This window comes from Oryctolagus cuniculus, chromosome 2 (assembly GCF_051225735.1).
Source record: "Oryctolagus cuniculus isolate XC-2025 breed Fujian yellow rabbit chromosome 2, ASM5122573v1, whole genome shotgun sequence".
In the NCBI taxonomy this organism is placed as follows: domain Eukaryota; kingdom Metazoa; phylum Chordata; class Mammalia; order Lagomorpha; family Leporidae; genus Oryctolagus; species Oryctolagus cuniculus.
In genome coordinates, this window is record NC_142868.1 from 161,037,941 (window position 1) to 161,059,683 (window position 21,743).

General features: G+C 48.8%; 1 protein-coding gene across 1 annotated transcript in view; it reads right to left on the reverse strand.

The window, feature by feature from the left end:
• TTC7A (tetratricopeptide repeat domain 7A) overlaps positions 1-21,743 on the reverse strand; it is a 136,664-nt gene that overhangs the window by 114,034 nt on the left and 887 nt on the right. The window lies entirely within an intron of this gene.

Here is a 21,743-nt window from a genome sequence, read left to right on the forward strand (position 1 = left end):
TCACCCTGGCCCAGCCTTTTGGGCCATTGCAGCCTTTTGGGGACTGAACCAACAAATGGAAGCTCTCTCTTTCTGCGACTCTCCCTCTCTCTCTGTCACTCTGCCTTTCAAATAAATAAATTAATTAAAAAAATGTTGTCCCTGGGCAGGCTATTGGGACTCAGACCTGTCCTTTACCAAAAGCTTTCCTCTTACAGGAGCATAACAGAAATGATAAGGATGGACACAGACCAGAAACAGTGTTGTTAGTACTAAGGCAGATATCCCTCAAGGAGAAAAGATTTTCAAATGTGGTCAGATAGTCTAAGTATTCCTTAAAAAGTCCCCATATTTCCAGGAGACAAAATAGACTCAGTACTTGGGGAGTATGAAAAAAAAAAAAAAAAAGAAACCCAACACTTGAAGAGAAGAATTAAGCTTAGACCCAATGATAGACATATATCCCTCACTTCTTTTTTTTTTTTTTCTGAAAAATACCCAAGCAGAATTGAGGGCCTTAGAGGAGCATGCTGTAATTTTTGTTTCTTTTTTAATTTTATTTTTATTTCTATGAAAGGCAGAAAGATAAGAGAGACATAGAGAGAGACACACGGACAGTGACCTTCCATCCACTGGTTCCCTCCCCAAAAGCCTACAACAGCCAGGGATGGGTCAGGCTGAAGCCAGGATTCCTGGTATCCCAGGTAGGTGGCAGGGGCCAAGTATTTGACCCACCACCACCAGCTGCCTCCCAGGGTGCCCATCAGCAGAAAGCTGGAATTGGGAACAGAGCCAGGACTGGAACTCAGGCATTCCAACAGGGAATGCAGGTGTCCCAAGCTGCATCTTAACCTTGCGTACCCTATTTCTGAGTCAGGAGTCTTGGGCTACAGGGGCCAGGAGGTCTCAGTTGAATCTTGGTGGGCTTCAATAATTGAATACTGGCTTCCTGGAAGAATCCTTTAGACATATTTGTGATGATTCAAGGTTGAGTATGTTGTCATCACAGGAAGGCAGAACCTTGCCCTAACCGAGTCATAGCAGCATCAAAATGGGAATGTTTATGAGGTGCTGAAGTCTATTTTTAGACAGCTCTTCGAGTCGGGGTCATGATCTGAGTGGGCAAGAACCATCAGACACTGGTTAGGAGTGCTGGTGGGGCTGGGACAGGGTTTGGAGGCAGAGATTTCACAGTCTGAGAGAGTGAACGGTGTTTGCAAAGCTCATTGAAATGATTTGCTTTTTTTTCTTGCAATTTCTGCAGAAAACAGTTATTTACAATATCTATCCTCCTGTGCAGGAGCTTCCTGCTATGGTAGAAACCATGTCGGGGTCAACAGTGTGCTGTTTGGGTGTTGATGGTTTTCATCCTCCTGTGTGCTGACTCACGGATGTGGTGTAGATGAGCCTCTTGCCCCTAGGTGATCAGTCCTGTACCAGTAGTCATGGTACCGCAAGCAGTGAGGCTGGAGGGCACCTGTTCCAGCCGCACAGAAGTGAAACAACAGCCCCAAGAGGAGGTCTCCTCCTCCACCTTCTACTCTGGTCTCTTCCCTCCTTCTTGCCATTTGGGGCCATCATATTTGCATATGGGGTCCCCTAGAGCCCTGAGTTTCCAGCACACACGATTGTTAACCAGTGCTCGGCTTTTTGTGACACTCCCACCTTGCTGTCACCCTAAAAATCCTAAGTTTGAATATGAATGTGATATTTGCTTCATGGTCAACAGTTATGCCATCTACTCTGGTCATTGGTCCAGAGATGCAGAACAGAATGACCACTGCCTCCCAATCTCAGGTAGTCACATGACCCACGATCCTTACCTCCAGAAATCCACTTTTCCATATTACTAAGATTATTTGCCCACGGTATCTCATGTCTCACTTAATTATTAATACCCAGCCAGCCCTCCCAGAGTGTTGACACTGACACTCTGCCAAGGGCTGGCTGTACAGTCAGTCTCTCCCTTTGACAGCTGCCAGGAACACTGCATGGAATCACTAGGCTGAAGGATAAAGTCCTACGAAGGCAAGCTTCAAAATCAGGAGCTCCCTGGGCTTGTGCATGGCAGGCACTCAATAATTATTTGTTATGCTAATTTTAGAATCTCAAAATACCAGGTTTCCCAAGCCTCGGAGATGAGAGCTCTAGAGTGTGTTTCGTCCCCACCTACCTACTTCCTGACTGAGACACCCCAGTGCCTCCTTCCTTCCTTACACTGAGTACCCCAGTCCCTCTGTTCCTCGCTGTCTCTGGGGACCCCTTATTCTTCCTGGTGGTTTCTGGTCTTGCAGGCCTGCTGCCCTGGCCCCCTCCCAGAATGCCCCCCAGGCGTGGCTCGTGCTGGTTCTCAGCCCTGCTGCTGCTATCCTGAGGGGCGGAATGCCCTCAACCCACAAGTGCACCCTGCCTTTTCAGCTCACCTTCGCGGGCCTGGTTGTAAACCTGGCCTCTCAGTCATTACAGCAGTTTTAGGACATGAAGCACGGCTTTATGCCACCTGCTTTTCCACTGTTTTTTCTTTCTGTCTTACCTTTTTTTTTTAATGTTTATTTTTTGATTGTTGTAATCTACTTGTTGTAATCTACTTGAAAGGCAAAGCGAGAACGACCAAGAGAGCAAGAAAGAGCAAGAGGGAATCTTTCATCTGCTGGTTCACCCCTCAAATGCTCACAAATATCCAGGGCTAGCTAGCCAGGCCAAAGCCAGGAGCCAGAAATTCAATCTGAGTCTCTCACGTGGGTAGCAGGGATCCAGGTATTTGCTCCATCATCTGCTGCCTCCCAGGGTGCGCATTAGCAAGCAGCTGGATCAGAAGCAGTCAAAACTAGCAACCCAGGGACTCTGACATGGGATGTGGGCATCCCAAGTGGTGTCTTAATTCCTGTGTCAAATGCCTACCCCAGTTATGGTATCCTTACAAAGGGAAGGTATATCATTTTTTTTCTTGTCTCTAAAGAGTTTGTATGTGGTAGGCATTATTTTTCCCTTAGCTATTTATAGGGAGGTTTTAAATACTGATTCAATTTTATTTATTTATTAATTTTTGACAGGCAGAGTTAGTGAGAGAGACAGAGAGAAAGGTCTTCCTTCCATTGGTTCACCCCCCAAATGGCTGCTATGGCCCCGCGCTGCGCCGATCTGAGCCAGGAGCCAGGTGCTTCCTCCTGGTCTCCCATGCGGGTGCAGGGCCCAAGCACTTGGGCCATCCTCCACTGCACTCCCTGGCCACAGCAGAGAGCTGGACTGGAAGAGGAGTAACCGGGACAGAATCCGGTGCCCCGACCGGGACTAGAACCCAGAGTACTGGTGCCACAGGCGGAGGATTAGCCTGGTGAGCCACGGCGCCAGCCGATTCAATTTCTTTAAAAGTTACTGTGCATTGCCGGCACCATGGCTCACTAGGCTAATCCTCCGCCTTGCGGCGCCAGCACAAAGGGTTCTAGTCCCGGGCAGGGCGCCGGATTCTGTCCCGGTTGCCCCTCTTCCAGGCCAGCTCTCTGCTGTGGCCCAGGAGTGCAGTGGAGGATGACCCAAGTGCTTGGGCCTTGCACCCACATGGGAGACCAGGAAAAGCACCTGGCTCCTGGCTTTGGATCAGTGCGATGTGCCGGCCGCGGCGGCCATTGGAGGGTGAACCAACGGCAAAGGGAAGACCTTTCTCTCTGTCTCTCTCTCTCACTGTCCACTCTGCCTGTCAAAAAAAAAAAAAAAGTTACTGTGCATTAAATTGTTATCTCTTCTTTTGTTCAATTTTGGTAAGTTATAATTTTCTAAAAATATACTCATTTAATGTAATTTTTCACGTTTTAGTCATGATATTATTCATAAAATCCTCCTCTTTTTAATGTTTGTAGAATATACAATAATAGGAGCTGGTGCTGTGGTGCAACAGGGTAAAGCCCTTGGCCTGCAGTGCTGGAATCCCATATAGGTGCGGGTTCGAGTCCTGGCTGCTGCACTTCTGATCCAGCTCCCTGCTTATGCACCTGGGAAAGCAGCAGTTTTAGGATGGCCCAATTCCTTGGGCCCCTGCACCCTTGTGAGAGACCTAGAAGAAGCTCCTGGCTTCTGGCTCCTGGCTCCTGGCTCCTGGCTTTGAATCAGCTCAACCCCGGCTGTTGCGGCCATTTGGGGAGTGAACCAGCGGATGGAAAACTTCTCTCTCTCTCTGTGTTGCTACCTCTCTCTCTGTAATTCTGCCTTTCAAATAAATACAAAATAAATCTTTAAAAAAAAAAAAGACTATCCAATGATATCTGAAATTTCACTCCTGGTATTATTTGTGCATTCTCTATTTTTAAATTTCTCTTGCTCATTTCCAGGCCTTGTTGGTTTTCTCTTTCTGCCTGGATCATCTCACTGTTCTGTAGATCGCAAGTCCAGGGTGGAATCTGCCAGCCTCTGCTCAGAGAGCCTGCCGTGCTCCCGGCCCACTCTGCGGAGACGGCCAGCTGTCAGGGACGCCTCTAGCACTCACAGCTGCTCTAGAGTGAGGAGACTCCTCTGTGGTAACCGAGAGATGCTGATTTCTGCATCCAGGCTGGCGAGGGGAAGAGTGAAAAAGCAAACCGACAGAGAAGACAGAGGCTAAGGGCAGCCCCAGTGAGGAAATCTCTGGCAATGAGCAGAAACCAGGCTGTGGGAGGGCTGGCTCTGGTCCCAGGACACCCAGGCCTCCAGGGAGTGAGGGGCTCCTGCTGATGTCTGGGTGCCCCTGTCGCAGTGTATCCAGGAGCTCAGGGCAGAATGGTTTCTATGCAATCTTAGGCAACCCATGCGCCAAACACCCAGGGCTGGTGGGTTGCATCCACACGAGCCACTTCGTTTTTGTCCTCCACTGACTTCATCGCTTTCAGTCAGGCTTCCGGTAGTCGTGGAAGTCAGGGGTAAGGAGCCTTTCGCATCTATAACCTCTCCTGGGCACTTGTAGGTAAAGTCCAGCAGTCGCTTTGTGCTCCAGTTCAGGAGTTCAGCACTCAATTCAATCACCAACAGGGTCCAGGCCGAATAAATGAATCAGTCATCTTCAAAGAGGAGGTATCTCCCTGCTGTCCCCAAAGCCAGGAGCCACGGCAGGTGCGTGTGTGCTGCATGAACAGGATGGTGTTCAGCCTCTTCTGTTTCTCTCTAATTTCCTCCAGCTCGCGGCTGCTCAGACTGCAGTGTCGAAGCAGGGGAAAGGAAGAGAGGAAGAAGAGGATAGGAAGGCTCCTGCTGAGATGACTCCGTGGTCCTATATGTGGGGACCCGTGGGTCCCCTGGCAGCTCTTTAAAGCAGCCTCCTGGGGGCTCTTGTGGGGTTCTGGGCGGCCCCCCTGCTAGATTCCTGGGCCTCACTTCCCTCTTCTCCAGGGGCTCCTCCTGCTTCTCCCCAACCTCTGCCCTCCGCGGCCTCCTCCTGGGGTCCCTAGGATTCTGGTTCCCCTTGCCCTCGCTCAGGGGGCCGGGCAGTTCATGGCCAGGCCCTCCCCACTGCTGAGGCTGTGCAGCTTTCCCAGAGCCAGACCAGGGGCTGGGGCCAACGGGAGGGCCACACAGCAAGCCCTCGAAGCCTCTTCCCTGGCCTGGAGGGGAGGTGCGGGCGAACCCTCAGATTTTTCCTCCCCCCAACATCCTCCCTGGACCTCTGTCCTTTGAGTCTTTTACTTCCTCTCTGAGTGGGGATTCCCTAGGTGAGAGGACCAATAACACGGGGAACCAGATTTTGAAACCTTCCTTTGAAAATCTACATCTCACCTTACTTTGAGACTCAATAACTATCATACCTGCCACCCCCTGGGAGACCTGGATGGGGTTCCAGGTTCCTGGCTTCAGCCCACCTGTGGCCACCATTTAGGGAGTGAATCAGCAGATGGAAGATCTCTCTGTCTCTCTCTCTGTCTCTCAAAAAAACAACAGAAAGAGACAAGAATTTCCTATGTATCTTTCCAGACTTTATCTTGGACTCACTTATACTTTTTTTAAATTATGAAAATGGAGGGCTGGTGCTGTGGTGTAGCAGGCAAATCTGCCATCTGCAATGCTGGCATCCCATATGGGCGTTCGAGTCCCGGATGCTCCACTTCCAATCTAGCTCTCTGCTAATGTGCCTGGGAAAGCAGCGGAAAATGGCCCAAGTCCTTGGGCCCCTGCCACCCACATAGGAGACCCAGAACCTCCTGGCTCCTGGCTTCAGCTTGGCCCAGCTCTGGTTGTTGCAGCTGTTTGTGAAATGAACTAACATGGAAATCTCTCTCCCTGCTTGTCCAATAAATATATTTTTTAAAGGCTGTCTCTGTGCTCGATAGCAGGGAATACTGTGTAAACCTGCAACTCCCAATTACAAATGAAATCACTGGGTCAAAAGGTATACAGCTCTTTAAGGCTTTTTTTTTTTTTTTTTTTTTTTTTGACAGGCAGAGTGGACAGTGAGAGAGAGAGACAGAGAGAAAGGTCTTCCTTTGCCGTTGGTTCACCCTCCAATGGCCGCCGCGGCCGGCGCGCTGCGGCCGGCGCACCGCGCTGATCCGATGGCAGGAGCCAGGAGCCAGGTGCTTTTCCTGGTCTCCCATGGGGTGCAGGGCCCAAGCACCTGGGCCATCCTCCACTGCACTCCCTGGCCACAGCAGAGAGCTGGCCTGGAAGAGGGCAACCGGGACAGAATCCGGCGCCCCGACCGGGACTAGAACCCGGTGTGCCGGCGCCGCTAGGCGGAGGATTAGCCTATTGAGCCGCGGCGCCGGCCTCTTTAAGGCTTTTAATACACATTTTCATTGTGTGTGAAAGTATTTTTTCCTATACCTTCATAACACTGGTTATCTACTCTTTTGTTTTTGCCAGTTTGGGTAAAATAATAATGAAGATTTTGATTTGTAATAAACTTTAGTAAATTATTCATTAGGATATAACAGTTGTTTGTCACCGAGGCAGTAATCCATTTAAAAACAAATAAAAAAGATGTATTTATTTATCTGAAAGGCAGAAAAGAGAGAGATTGATCTTCCATCCACTGATTCACTTCCTTTGTGGCCACAGTGGCCAGGGCTGGGCTGGGCCAGGCTGAAGCCAGGAACCAAGGGGCTCCACTCAGGTCCCCCACAATGGGTGCAGGGACTTGAGTACGTGAGCAGTCACCTGCTGCTTCTCAGGATGTCCATTACAGGAAGGCTGATCAGAGGCTGAGGAGCCAGGGCGAGAGTCCTGGCGCTCGGCTATGGAAGGTAGGTGTCCCAGGCAGTGACTTGGCCACTGTGTCGAGTGCTTGCTTACAGGCTCTGTTTTTGTTTTTTTTTTTTTTAAGATTTATTTTCTATATTTAAAATACAGAGTTAGAGAGAGAGGGAGAGACAGAGAGAGGTCTCTGGTTTACTTCTAAATTGGCCACAACAGCCAGAGCTGACTCGATCGCAAGCCGGGAGGTTTTTCCAGGTCCCCCACGTGGGTGCAGGTGCCCAAGTACTTGGGCCATCCTCTGCTGCTATCCCAGGCACATTAGCAGGGAGCTGGATTAGAAGTGGAGGAGCTGGGACTTGACCCAGAACCAAATGGGATGCCGGCGCTGCAGGCCGTGGCTTTAACCCGCTATGCCACAGCACCGGCCCCAAGGCTCTGGCTTTAAAGTACTCAGGCTAAGACAAATGAGCTCCAGAGTGGCTGCAGGAGATACTTCCCCACAGGACTTTAAGAGGCTACCATCAGGGGCCTGCGCTGTGGCATCCCATATGGGATGAACCATCAGTGTACCATTAGTGGCCTACAGAGCCAGCATCCTACATGGGCGTTGTTCGAGTCCTGGCTGCTCCATTTCAGATCCAGCTCCTTGTTAATGTGCCTGGGAAAGCAGAGGAAGGTCGCCCAAGTACTTGGACTCCTGCAAACAGGAAGGAGACCCTGATGAAGCTTCTGGCTTTTGCTTCGCCCTGGTCATTACAGCCATTTGGGGGAGTGAACCAACAAATGAAAGATCTCTCTCTCTCTCTCTCTAACTCTGCCTTTCAAATAAATGAACAAATAAATAAATCTTTTAAAAAATAGAAAAAAGGAGGCTACCGTCAGTGCAGCGCTAGGCCTGCTCTGTCACCTGCCCGCCATCCAGGAGACTCTGCCCCTGACTGAGCAGCATCATTCCATGTAGAGGCCCTGTCCTTTGGGCCACAAGGGAGCCAGATCTCCCATGAATTTATTAGCTGCGACCCAGGGCTTTGCACAAAAAGATGGGCTCAACCAGATCCTTCTTTGCAAGGATTCACCTAAGAAACTCAGAGGAATCTGTGGGTAGCGACTTGAGCCCCAGGCAAGGCCCAGGCAGCCTGCTGTCAACAGAAAGAGGGAGATGTTTCAGAGCAGAGCTGTTCCCCTTGACAAAGGGACCTCTCCCACAGCAGGAGCTGTCACCACGCCACTGCAGCTGCCCCGCCTGCCTCCCGGCTGCCCAGCCAGCCGTGACCTCCTGGCCTGAAGTCCACACTTAGGATGTGTGCAGTACCCAGCAGGGGTGCAGGTGTTGTTTGTGCCCATCTCAGCGTGAAAACGAAGGCGGACGATGCTTCACATGCACTCTGGATTTCACTTCCCGAACCACACTCAGAGCAGCAGAAAAAGAGTTTTCATTATGGAGGCTGAAGGGTATGAGGGTATGTGAGCTTTTCTTGAAACATTTGTAACTGAAATGAACCTTGCAAGAAAAATGAGGCCAAATGCATGGTAGCATTTTACTGGAAATTCTCCTCTTGACCTCAACAGGGTAGGACTGTTTCTTAAGGTCCTCTTAAGAAAGTACCTTAAGGTACTGACCCCCAGGAAGACATTGGAAATGTCCTCTTCTACCCGGCCTCCCAACAGTAGAGGATGAGCCATCAGTGGTAACGAGAGATGCACACAAATACTCTAGACTCCCCTTTGAATATTAGCTCCTAAAACCAAAAGCTCTTCCAGAAGATTTTTTTTTTTTTTTGACAGGCAGAGTGGACAGTGAGAGAGAGAAAAATAGAGAGAAAAGTCTTCCTTTTCTGTTGGTTCAACCCCCAATGGCTGCTATAGCCGGCGCGCTGTGGCTGGCGCACCACACTGATCCGAAGCCAGGAGCCATGTGCTTCTCCTGGTCTCCCATGGGGTGCAGGGCCCAAGCACTTGGGCCATCCTCCACTGCACTCCCTGGCCACAGCAGAGAGCTGGCCTGGAAGAGGGGCAACCGGGACAGAAACCGGCGCCCAGACTGGGACTAGAACCCGGTGTGCTGGCGCCGCAAGGCGGAGGATTAGCCTACTGAGCCGCAACACTGGCCCAGAAGATCCATTTCTATCATTCAAACCATTATTCCTTCCTGATAAAAAGAATGATCTGCCAAAAGTCTTTTTAAAAAATTGTATTTTTTTTTTTTTAATTGGAAGGGCAGAGTAAGAGAGAGACATAGAGGGAGACAGAGAAAGATAGAAAGAGATCTTCCATTCACTGGTTAACTCCCCAAATGGCCACTAGGGTCAAGGCTTGGCCAGGCCAGACTGAAGCCAGAAGCCAGAAACTCCATCTGGGTCTCTCACAGCATGGGAGAGGTCTGAGTATTTGGGCCATCATCTGTTGCTTTCCCAGGTGTGTTAGCAGGCAGCTGGATCAGAAGCAAAGCAACAGGGACTGGATAAAAGAAGTGCTTTTTAACATGATCCTACTTTCCATGTCCTTGAGTATATCCCAGAAACACTTATCCTGATCACCTACAAGATGATGAAACAGTTGATGAATAAGCAGAGGGTCTGACAGTTTTTGGAACAGTGTTGGCTGGAGAAACTCCAGAAACAATGATTACTGCTGTGTCTGCAGTGAATATGACGTTGAAAAGTATGTGGGAGTTGCCGAGCTGATTGTGATAGAACGTTCTGTACACAGAGAGACTATCACGTGTGAGGACTCAGACTGCAGCGTGCAGTGTGTGGTGTGTGGTTGGCCAATGGTTGGCATGGATTCCACTTTCATGACTCAGAACCCAGATCTGCCCAGCTTAGCCCCACCCACTGGGTAAAGCCTTTCTCCACTACCCAGGCCTCCAAGCTCATTTTCATTTTCTATGAACTCCCTGAACTCCAATTTATTTTAAAAGATTTATTTGTTTATTTGAAAGTCAGAATTACAGAGAGAGATGGAGAGACAGAGAGAGATCTTCTATCTGCTGGTTCATCTTTTTAGATGCTGCAATGGTCAAAGTTGGGCCAGGCCAAAGTCAGGATCCTGGCACCCAATGTGGGTGGCAGGGATCCAAGTACTTGGGCCATCCTCTGCTGCCTTTCCAGGCACATTAGCAGGAAGCTAGTTTGGAAGCAGAGCAGCCTGGGCTAGAACAGGGGCTCCTACATGGGATCTGGCATTTCAGGCAGCCTCAACCCACTGCACCATATCAGTGACCTGAGGACTTAGCGCTTTAATGGACTTTAGCGGGGCTGCCTCTGTGACACAGTAGATTAATCCTCCACCTGCAGCGCCAGCATCACATACGGGCGCCGGTTCTAGTCCCAGCTGCTCCTCTTCCAGTCCAGCTCTCTGCTATGGCCTGGGAAAGCAGTAGAAGATGGCCCAAGTCCTTGGGCCCCTGCACCCACGTGGGAGACCCGGAAGAAGCACTGGCTCCTGGCTTCGGATTAGTGCAGCTCTGGCCATTGTGGCCATCTGGGGAATGAACCAACGGAAAGAAGACCTTTCTCTCTGTCTCTCCCTCTCACTGTCTATAACTCTACCTATCAAATAAATAAATAAATAAACTTTAAAAAAATGAACTTTAGCAACAGAAGAGGCTAAAGTTAACAAAAGAGATGCATTAGATCATCTCACATAAAGCTAGGATTCACAAAGGGCTGTACCTTCCATGACTGAAGTATGAACCAGAAACAAAATTTGCCAAGATGCACAGGAAGACATAATGAAGCTGTATTTCTTGGCCTATGCCCTTGAGTGAAAATATTCTCCATAGAATTTATATTTACAGTCTTCCCTCATTCAGCTCTGAAGTTCAGGACCACATTACTTATATACCCCAGAGATCTACAAGTTGAAGAAACAACTTTAAAACATAAAGCAAGTCTGCAGAAGCAAATATACAATCTGAGGAAACACACCTTCAACCCATGCCACACAGGATTCCCCTACACAAAGCCCCACTGAAAATGAACTCATCATCTAAAATTACAAAATGCATGAGAAGGGCCAAGAACTTCTGAGGAGGGACGCAGTACCGACCTGGTCCAACACTGTAGCATGGGTTTCCATGAAAAGTTCAGTTCAAATCTCCAGGTTGCCAGAGGAATCTTTCAGTAACTGAAATTGTTTCTTTCTGATCAGCCCAGGCAGCCTGCCCAAGGGCACACTTCCCAGACTGGATTCTGCTAGGTGCCAGCTGATCGCTTAGCCTGCCTCCACCCAATTACAAAACCAAAAGCTCCAAAAACTTATTGTTCTCAGAGAGCTCTCCAGTTTTTCCTTCTCCCTCTCTCCCTTCTCTCTCTTCTTCTAAGCTATGCCTTTATATCTTCCACTGCAATGGCTTGAAACGGCAGTACAATGAATATGCTAGAACACCTTCTCAACAGAAAAGTTGAAGGTAGACATCTTGCTTTGTTCCTGACGTTAGAGGAAAAGCATACGTTCTTCCACTTCATATCTTTTATTAGGTTGTGTTTTTAATAGATACCTTTTGGGGCTGGAACTGTGGCATAGCAGGTTAATGACCTGGCCTGAACCGCCGGCAGCCCATATGGGAGCCGGTTCAAGACCAGTTGCTCTACTTCCAATCCAGCACTCTGCTATGGCCTGGGAAAGCAGTAGAAGATGGTCCAAGTCTTTGGGCCCCTGCACCTGCGTGGGAGACCTGGAAGAAGCTCTTGGCTCCTGGCTTTGGATCAGCGCAGCTGCAGCCATTGTGGCCAATTGGGGAGTGAACCAGAGGATGGAATACCCCACGCCACCCCTCTCTCTCTCTGCCTCTCCTCTCTGTAACCTTGACTTTCAAATAAATAAATAAATCTTTTAAAAAAGAATAGATATCTTTTGTTAGATGACTTTGACCAGGTGGAGAGAATATTCTTCTATTTGTGGTCTGCTGAGTTTTGTTTTTTTTTTTTTTTTCTTTTTCAGCCAGAGTGGACAGTGAGAGAGAGAGAGACAGAGAGGAAGGTCTTCCCTTTTTCTGTTGGTTCACCCCACAATGGCCGCTGTGGCCGGTGCGCTGTGGCTGGCACACCACGCTGATCCAAAGCCAGGGGCCAGGTGCTTCTCCTGGTCTCCCATGCGGGTACAGGGCCCAAGGACTTGGGCCATCCTCCACTGCCCTCCAGGGCCACAGCAGAGAGCTGGACAGGAAGAGGAACAACCAGGACAGAATCTGGCACCCCAATTGGGACTAGAACCCAGTGTGCCAGCGCCGCAGGCGGAGGATTAGCCTAGTGAGCCGAGGCGCTGGCCAAGTTTTTTAAAAACATGAATGAACACTGATTTTTGTCAGATGCCCCCTTTCCCCATCTTTTTAGATGATATATATATTTTTTCCTTATGACCTTATATTTATTTGTTAAAGTACTGAAGGAAAAGGAAGTTTTATGAAACTTTTCATGTAGGCCGGTACCGCGGCTCACTTGGCTAATCCTCAGCCTGTGGCGCTGGCACCCTGGGTTCTAGTCCCGGTTGGGGTGCCGGATTCTGTCCCGGTTGCTACTCTTCCAGTCCAGCTCTCTGCTGTGGCCTGGGAGTGCAGTGGAGGATGGCCCAAGTGCTTGGGCCCTGCACTCGCATGGGAGACCAGGAGGAAGCACCTGACTCCTGGCTTTGGATCGGCACAGCGCCGGCCATGGTGGCCATTTTGGGGGTGAACCTATGGAAGACCTTTCTCTCTGTTTCTCTTTCTCACTGTCTATCTGTCAATAAATAAATAAATAAAACTTTTCATGTCAATACGAGGGAGTAATAAAAATACTCTCAGGCATACCTGGCCTCAGAAGTTTGCCCCACAAAACCCACACTGAAAATACTTTCAAAGGAAATGTTCCAACAACATAAGCAAATGCAAGAGAAACTTCAAGAGATACAGGATGTCAGGATGTTACAAAATTTTGATAAATTTATTTATGTTGGAAAACAAAGCTAAGACTGAAGAAAATAAGAATTTACCTTGAATAAAATCTCAAACAAGAACAACATGATTTGGGTGGGAGAGAGACAAAGGGGAAAGTGAGGAATGCTAATGTATTTGATGCAATAGGGGAAGGCACATGCATTTAGAACTTTAAAGAAATCAGAAGTCATAGTACTTTCCATCCAGAGTGATGTGTTCTTGGATAAAGTCAGGGGTAGAAGAAGGAGGGGCTTTAAATGCAAATGACCATCATTCTCACCACCCCAGTTTACAGCTTACCTGAATTTAGAACATCTCGATACAACAGGTCAGAATTCCCAGCTTTCAAGCACTGTAATTCGCCCTTTTCAGAAATACGAACAACAGAAGGAGAAAGGTGAAGTCCTAACCCAGCTGACTAGGGAGGGGGGGAAATGCAACCCACTGGGTCAGCTCCCTTGTGGTGCAAAACTGGCTTTCAGCATGTGCTGTGCTCATCAATTAAAGCTCCAAAACCATAAAAGTGAAAGAGCTTTCTTGAGGCCTTAGGAACTGGGAGAGCCAGACTCAGATGGCTCTGAATGAGTGTTCTGAAGGAGACAGGAAGAGCAGGCGTGTGTGTGGGTACGCAGTGCTAAGTTAGCAAGAAGCAGGACAACTTCCTTCATGGGAAATTTCTACAGGGGCTGAGAAAGAACAGGAGTTCTGAGACTGGTAGACGGTTTAGAAAGGATGTACAAACTAAGTCGAAAATGACAATATCTTGAATCTCCGGACTCAGTGCAATTATCTGGCCATTCCAGGTGCCTTTGGTCAAAAGTTCACATTCCCAGGCTGCCACTGGAGACTTGCATAAGTCCCGTTCCCTGACTGACCTGCCAACCCCATTTTGAAGTTTCCCCAATGCTGCTAGCCTCTAGATTTTTCCTTTTATTTTCCCGGCTGGCTCCTGTTGTCAAGTCCGCCGTGGCCTCTCGTTGCCAGGTCCTTGTCCTTTGTATCCTCCTCAACTCCATCACCAGGTCTCACCTGCTTGCTTCATTCTCACGCCTCACTGGGAGGATTCAGGGCCTCTCACCTCTTCCCTGAACCACTTCCCTTAGGCCCACCTTCCAGACATCTCCCTGAGTAGTGTTTCTGCACTGCTCCGCTTCCCTACTGGGCCTGCCTTTTAGGGCTTGCCTGAATCCGCCCAGATGCCTTCCAACCTTGACCCAACTCATGAGCCCTGAGCCAGCAGCTTGGGATCATACAGGAATGCTGCCCAAAGGGGTGTCTCTGGAAGGCAGACTGAGGTACTGAGAGGACCAGGAGCCCACTGTAGGAAAGGAGCCGCCCATATGTCGTGGGAACCACAGTGAGAGCCCCAAGAGGGGAACATCAAGAGAGCTTCCACGAGTCAATCAGCTTTAAACACCAAACAGATGGGCATGGGGGAGCCAACGTATGATCCTACCAAAGGGAAAAACTGCCACTCCCCAAGCCATCCCCCTACTCAGCCCTGGTGTGGTCTCGAACAGCAGCTACCAGAAGGCAGAAGAGTTGGGAATGGAGAAATAGGAACTTGGTTTTTTACAGGTTTACTGTTTTATTTTTATTTTCTAGCTGTCTCTCAATCACAGTGCTCTCAGAAAATAACCAAGTCTCCCGAATCTCCGGCTAACTCCCATCTGGGCTTTGGTCCTTTCTCTCCTGTCTTCTGGTTACCTCGTCCTCTCAATTTTGTCCCCTCTGATGCCTTTTCCATGGCACTGTCTTCACTGGCTTCTTCCCCAAAATAATTTAAATATACACAAGGCCTTCTACCCTAAGGACAACGCTTCTAGATCCTGTGTCCCCATGCTACGGCCTTTTCTCTCCCTGTTCCTTTGCAGCCCTGTCCTGGAAGACTTGCCCATACTTGCTGTGCCCAGCGCTGACCTCGCTAGCCATTCATCAGCCCCTGCAATCTGGCTGCTGCCCAGCACTCCTCATAAATTGCTCTCTGAGGCCCCGGTGACCTTGGACCAGTAAATTCCATCTGCATCTTGCTTGACCTCTGCATCACTTAGGAATGCTTTGGACTGCAAGTAACTTTCTCAGAGTGACTTAAATAAACAGGAATTCTCTCCACATTACAAGATGCCCGGAGGCCGGCAGCTGCTGGTGCTGGTCTGGCAGCTCCACAGCACTGGACAGCCTTTCTGAAATTCTTGGTGACTTCTCTTCATCGTTGGAGGATGACGCTGAACTGCTACATCCCCCATTCAGCAGGGGAGAGGTCTGCACATCTCACGGTCTCTATCAGAAAAATAAAAATGTCTCAAGTTCTCCTTAGGCATCATGCCTAGAACTGTGTCACCTGGCCGTCTCAGAGCAGAAGCAAACGTGGGAGAGTGAGTGAGTGTTTTTTCAGCCTCGATTGTGGAGATGTGCAAGAGAGAAAAGGAAAAGCTGGAACGAAAGGGATAGGAAAACGGGAACTGGGCTAGCACACAGCGAGCTTCACGAGTGTGCCTGGCACAACTCTTTAGGTACCCACAGCCCCCACGCGTCCCTCTTTACATATGTGTTTATGTGGACTGTACAGAGGAGGTATCCCCCAGACCTCACCAGTTCCTCCATGCTGCTTGGTGTCCAGCTGCAGGTCCCTTGTTTAGTCTACTGCCCACTGCTGTAACAAAGGGCCCAAGACTGGGTGCAGGTCCCTTGTTTAGTCTACTGCCCACTGCTGTAACAAAGGGCCCGAGACTGGGTAATTTATAAAGGAAAGACGTTCTTTTGGCTCAACGTGCTGGAGGCTGGGGAGTCCAAGAGCACGGCATTGGCAAGGAATTCGTGCTGCCCCTGTTCATGGTGGAAACAGGAAGCACAGCAGGCACGTGCAGAGGACAGGAAATGCCAGGGCCCCCGTTCTTTACACTTCCCTGTTGGGTAAGGAATCCAGCCCCTCTAGAGTTCCTAAAAGAAAGGCACTGACGCCTCTTAACGACCTAACCACCTCTCAGAGGCATGCCTTCCCACACCACCACCCTGGCAACCACCTTGCAACATGACAAACTGTATTCAAGCCCTAGCACCTCTCATTCAGGTCCAGGTGTGGCTTCTCAAGGCCTGCGGATTTAAACCAGAAGACAAGTTCTTGGCTAAAATGCAAAAGATGGAAAATACCAAGTGTTGGGGAGAATGTGGAACACCAGAATTCATACACGCTTTTGCTAGAGTATATCACTGATTGACACAACTGCTGGGGAAAGTACCGGCAGTACCTAACCAAGCTGAACATCTGTGTTCTCTGTAAGCCAGCACTTCTACTCTTTGATAAATACCTCCCAGAAATGTGAACAGATGTGCACTAAAAGACAGGTCCTATGATGTTCAAAGTAGCATTGCTTTTAATAGCAGAAAACCGGCAACTTCGTAAATGTCTATCAGTGGTAGAACAGGTAAGAGTTTGGTATATGTTGATACAAGAAAACAGCACACATACATAATAACGAATCCTCTCAATCCACACCCAACATGGATGAATCTCAAAATAATGTTGAGCAAAAGGAGCCATGGACAAAATCTATGTACTGTATGACCCTATTTATTCAAACACAGAAACCGGGGAACTTGCTCTGTGCTGCTGGAAGTCAGGCTCGCGGTTACCTCTGGGGGAGAGGGTGGTGTCTGTAAGGCAGCATCGGGGGGCTCCTGGAGTATTGGCAATACTGTGTTTAGTTTGTTTAAAGTTTTTTTTTTTTATTTTTAAGATTTACTTAATTATTTGCAAGAGCTAGAGAGAGAGAGAGAGAGAGAGAGAGAGAAAGAGAGAATTATTCATCTGCTGCTTCACTCCTTAGATGGTTATAACAGCCAGGGCTGGGCCAGGCTGAAGCAAGGAGCCAGGAGCCTCATTCAGGCTTCCCATGTGGCTGCAGGGGCCCAAGGACTTGGGCCATCTTCCACTGCTTTCCCAGGCCATTAGCAGGAAGCTGGATCAGAAGTAGAGCAGCTTGGATTTGAACCAGCACCTATATGGGATGTTGGCATTGTAGCAAGTAGCTTTGCCCACTATGATGAAACACTGGCCCTTATTTATTTTAAAGGCAGAGAGAAAGAGAGAGAGAGAGAGAGAATTTTCCATCTGCTGGTTCGTTCCTCAAATGCCCATGACATCCACAGCTGAGCCAGGCTACAGTCAGGAACCTGGAACCCAATCCAGGTCTCCCTCATGGGTGGCAGGCACTGAACTCCTTGCTGCCTCCCTGGGTAGGCATTAGCAGCAAGCTGGATTGGAAGCAGGGCCAGGACTGAAGCCCAGGGAGTCTGACAGGAAATGCGGGTGTGCCAAGTGGCGTCTCATCTCTGGAGCCGAATGGCTACCCCAGTGCTCTGTCTCTAGATTTGGGTACTGGTTGTTTGGATATTTTCCATTTCTGAAACTGTATTGAACTATACACTTTGTTAAATGTGTACTCTTCTTTTCTACCTCAATTAACATTTTTTTTTGAAAGCCTGCAGGGAAACACATTCAGTGTACAACGTGAAGCTGCAACACCAGCTTCCCTGCAGAAAGAGAGTGTGGGAACTCATGTTCTATAACGTTCCATCCCGGTCTGCAAAACGCATCCAACCCTGTCGCTTGGAATGGCACTTTCTTTCGTGGCAGTCTATGAGGCTCTCAATGGAGAACCTGGAACTCCAACCTCTCGTCTTGCTTTGCCTCCCACTCCCTGCAGAGGGATTTCTGGGCCCAGGGATTATCCCAGGCTGCACAGCTACAGATGACTTGACCAGCCTTGAGAGTTTAGGAACACAGGGTTCCCTCAATCACTTGTCCTACTTCTGGCCAGTGCCATGTGTAAGAAGTCATAGTGAACTTATCTGGAGAATCTTTAGATGGTTTTGAGGAAATATTTTCCATTTATTTTTCCAAATAAGTAATATATTTTTTGGTTTTGGAAAGTCAAAGCAGTACTAAAAGTAGAAATTAAATTTTTATTCTCAGCTGTGTTCTCATCCACTCTGGCATCCCCTACATAGGGAAAACATCGTTTCGAGGCCATGCAAAGCAACAGCAGAGGAGACACCACCAGACTCCACCCTGCTACCTGGGGCCTCAGTCTCATCTCCTGATACAGCTGCTTATTTTCTCTCTCCGCTTGTGCTGGCTTCAGCTTTGGTGCATACAGTAAATCAATTATTTCAAGTCTCCACATTATGGGGCTCTTGCCTCATTGACACTAGGCTGCTGGCAATCACCAAGTCATCTCTTTAATCTTTGCTTACCAAGTCCTTACTCGTATCAAGTTCTGACTTTCTTTAATCTCTGCTTTCAAATCAGCTCTTCCTACCCACCCCAACCTTAAAAAAGATTTATTTATTTGAAAGGCAGAGAGAGAAATCTTCCATCTGGGAGTTTACTCCCCACATGGCTGCAAAAGCTGGGACTGGGCCAGACTGAAGCCAGGAGCCTGGAACTCCATCTGGAACTCCCACACAGGTGGTAGGAGCCCAAGCACCCGGGCCATCATCTGCTCCTTTCCCAGGTACATTGGCAGGGAGCTAGACTGGAAGCAGAATGCTGGAACTTGGGTCTCAACTCCAATAAGGGATGCAGGTTGTCGCAAGTGGTTGCTTAATCTACTGTGCCACAACACCAGCCCATTAGTTAGTTATTTCTTAGCTAATTTGCCATCTCCCTCGAGGGAGACTGCCAAAAGTTATCAATAAATAAAAAAAGAGTCAATGCTCTCTAATTGATAGCTTAGTGCTCAATAAGTCACTTATTAAGACTTTTGGAATACAGTCTAAAAGTTTAGAATTGAGTCTTTTTTCCGAAGATTTATTTATTTGAAAGGCAGAGTTACAGAGAGGCAGAGGCAGAGACAGAGAGACAGGTCTTCCATCTGCTGGTTCACTCCCCAGATGGCTGCAACTGCCGGAGCTGTTCCTATCCGAAGCCAGGAGCCAGGAGCTTCTTTCAGGTCTCTCATGTGGGTGCAGGGGCCCAGGGACTTAGGCCATCTTGTACTGCTTTCCCAGGCCATAGCAGAGAGCTGGGTCAGAAGTGGAGTAGCCGGGACTTGAACCAGCATCCAGATGGGATGCCAGCACTGCAGGCGGCGGCTTTACCCTCTATGCCGCAGCACCAGCCCTAGAATGGAGTCTTTACCACTGGTTATCTTAATTACCAGTTAGCCAGTTCCATATTTTAGTACATATTTTCAGCATCCTGCTTCTGGTACCAAATTACCTGCCAATGTGAATGGGTTTAGCTACAAGTGACAGGTGGCTTCTCACTCATGGATTATGGGAAGGCAAGGGTAGAAGTGGGGTAGGAAGCTTTCAAGCAGTCTCATAGTGGATGATGGCTCCTTGGACTAGAATGGCAGTAGCAGAGGTGGAAAGATGTAAAGGACTCAGGTTCGAGTCTGTTAGCATCAACAGGGTTTGCTGAAGTGTAAGGCAGGTAGGCATTAGCCTTTGTCTGTAAGGGGCTGTAGAACAAAAATGGATCTTTTATGCGCTGGGATATTGGACAAGGAGAGAAGGGCAGAAGCACACATGGAAGCAGACCTGCAATTATACTCCAGTCTGAATGCAGGCTGGGCTGTCAGTTCTTCGCTGAGTTGCCTGCCCAGCTTATCACGTGTAATTCTCTTCATTAAACACTGCTGCCTTGCTTACTGCTACTCTGTCAAGTCTGAAATTCTTTTATTAGGCAAAGACAAGGACCTCGGATCTAACAACACAAGGACCAGCTTAAAAGGTAAGGTAGCAAGAGAAATCAAGAACAGCTCTCGGAATATAAGCCTGGATAGCTGCATGAATAACCGACATTTCCAAAAATGAGCACGACCAAGAAACGTGCAGGTTTGGAGGGAAAAATGAAGATGTTGGGGGCCATGGTTCGGTTGAGATGCCTGTTAGACCTTCATGTGGAGACGTCAAGTAGGCAGTGATTTAGGAGTTAGGAATTCCAGGGAGAGGTGGTGTCTGGAGACATTAATTTCAGAGTCAGTTGCACATAAATGCAGTTTATAAAGCCCTAAAGCACAGGACTAAATGAAGTCATACACCATGGGTTGACAGACATAGGAGGCTCAAGACAGAACCGTGGCTACTTTGATTATTTATAGGTTGAGCAGAGCATGAGAAGCCAGTAAAAGAACCTGAGAGAGAGGGCGACCCAGGAAGTGTGGGGTCAGAAAGTATTTCTTCTTCTTCTTCTTCTTCTTTTTTTTTTTTTTTTTTTTGACAGGCAGAGTGGACAGTGAGAGAGAGAGACAGAGAGAAAGGTCTTCCTTTGCCATTGGTTCACCCTCCAATGGCCGCCGCGGCCGGTGCACTGCGGCCAGCGCACCGCGCTGATCCGATGGCAGGAGCCAGGTGCTTCTTCTGGTCTCCCATAGGGTGCAGGGCCCAAGCACTTGGGCCATCCTCCACTGCACTCCCTGGCCACAGCAGAGAGCTGGCCTGGAAGAGGGGCAACCAGGACAGAATCTGGTGCCCTGACCGGGACTAGAACCCGGTGTGCCGGCGCCGCAAGGGGGAGGATTAGCCTAGTGAGCCGCGGTGCCGGCCAACAAGAAAGTATTTCTAAATGGGAGTGGGTGACCGATCAATTGCATTGGGAGGCCAACTAAAGTGAAAGTAGAGATCAAAGAAGAGACCACTGGATTTGCATGGAGAGCGCAGTTTCAGTAGTTTGGTGGGGAAGAAACCAGAGAGCAGGCTTAGATGCTGAGGGGAATGAGTCAAGACAGATGACAGAAGACAATAGCCACAGAAAAATGGAAGCCCAGGTTAAATCGCAGGAGGACACTTTATCTATCTAATAAACACTGGGCTGCTTGAAGAGACCTTGTCTTATTTGCCTATTTATCTCTAGTAGCTCCTAGCACAGTGCCTAGGACATAGAAGGTACTCAAGAAATGTGACTTGAAGCCCCAGTGCTATGGCGTAGCAGGTAAAGCTGCCACCTGCAGTGCTGGCATCCCATATGAGCGCTGGTTCTAGTCCCGGCTGCTCCACTTCTGATCCAGCTCTCTGCTATGGCCTGGGAAAGCAGTACAAGATGGCCCAGGTCTTTGGGCCCCTGCACCCACATGAGAGACCTGAAAGAAGCTCCTGGCTCCTGGCTTCAGATTGGTGCAGCTTTGGTCATTGCGGCCATCTGAGGAGTGAACCAGCAGATGGAAGATCTCTCTCTCTCTCTCTGCCTCTCCTCTCTCTGTGTAACTCTTTCAAGTAAATAAATAAATCTAAAAAAAAAAAATGTGACTTACATTATTGACTCAATAAACAAATGGAGAGATGGTTTGGTAAAAGGCAGGTGCAGGACAGGAGAATCAACTAGGTCAAACTGGCGTGACCTACAGGGTAAGGAAAGAGGATGGGGTCTTGAATTAACAGGGTCTCTCCTCAGGGATCCTGGGATTTTCCTCTGGAAGAGGGTTGACAGATTTCAAAACTCAGATGAAGAAGGGGGAAGGAATGAGGCACTCACTGGCACTGGCCTTGGCCAGTTCAAGGCGACTGACCTGTAAAAGCAGACTTCAGGGGCCCCAGTTGTGGTGCAGTGGGGTAAGCCGGTGCCTTCGATGCCTGCATTCCATACTGGAGCACCGGTTCAAATCCCAGCTGTCCTGCTTCCCATCTGGCTTCCTGATAATGCGCCTGGGAAAGCAGTGGAAGATGGTCCATGTACTTGGGGCCCTTG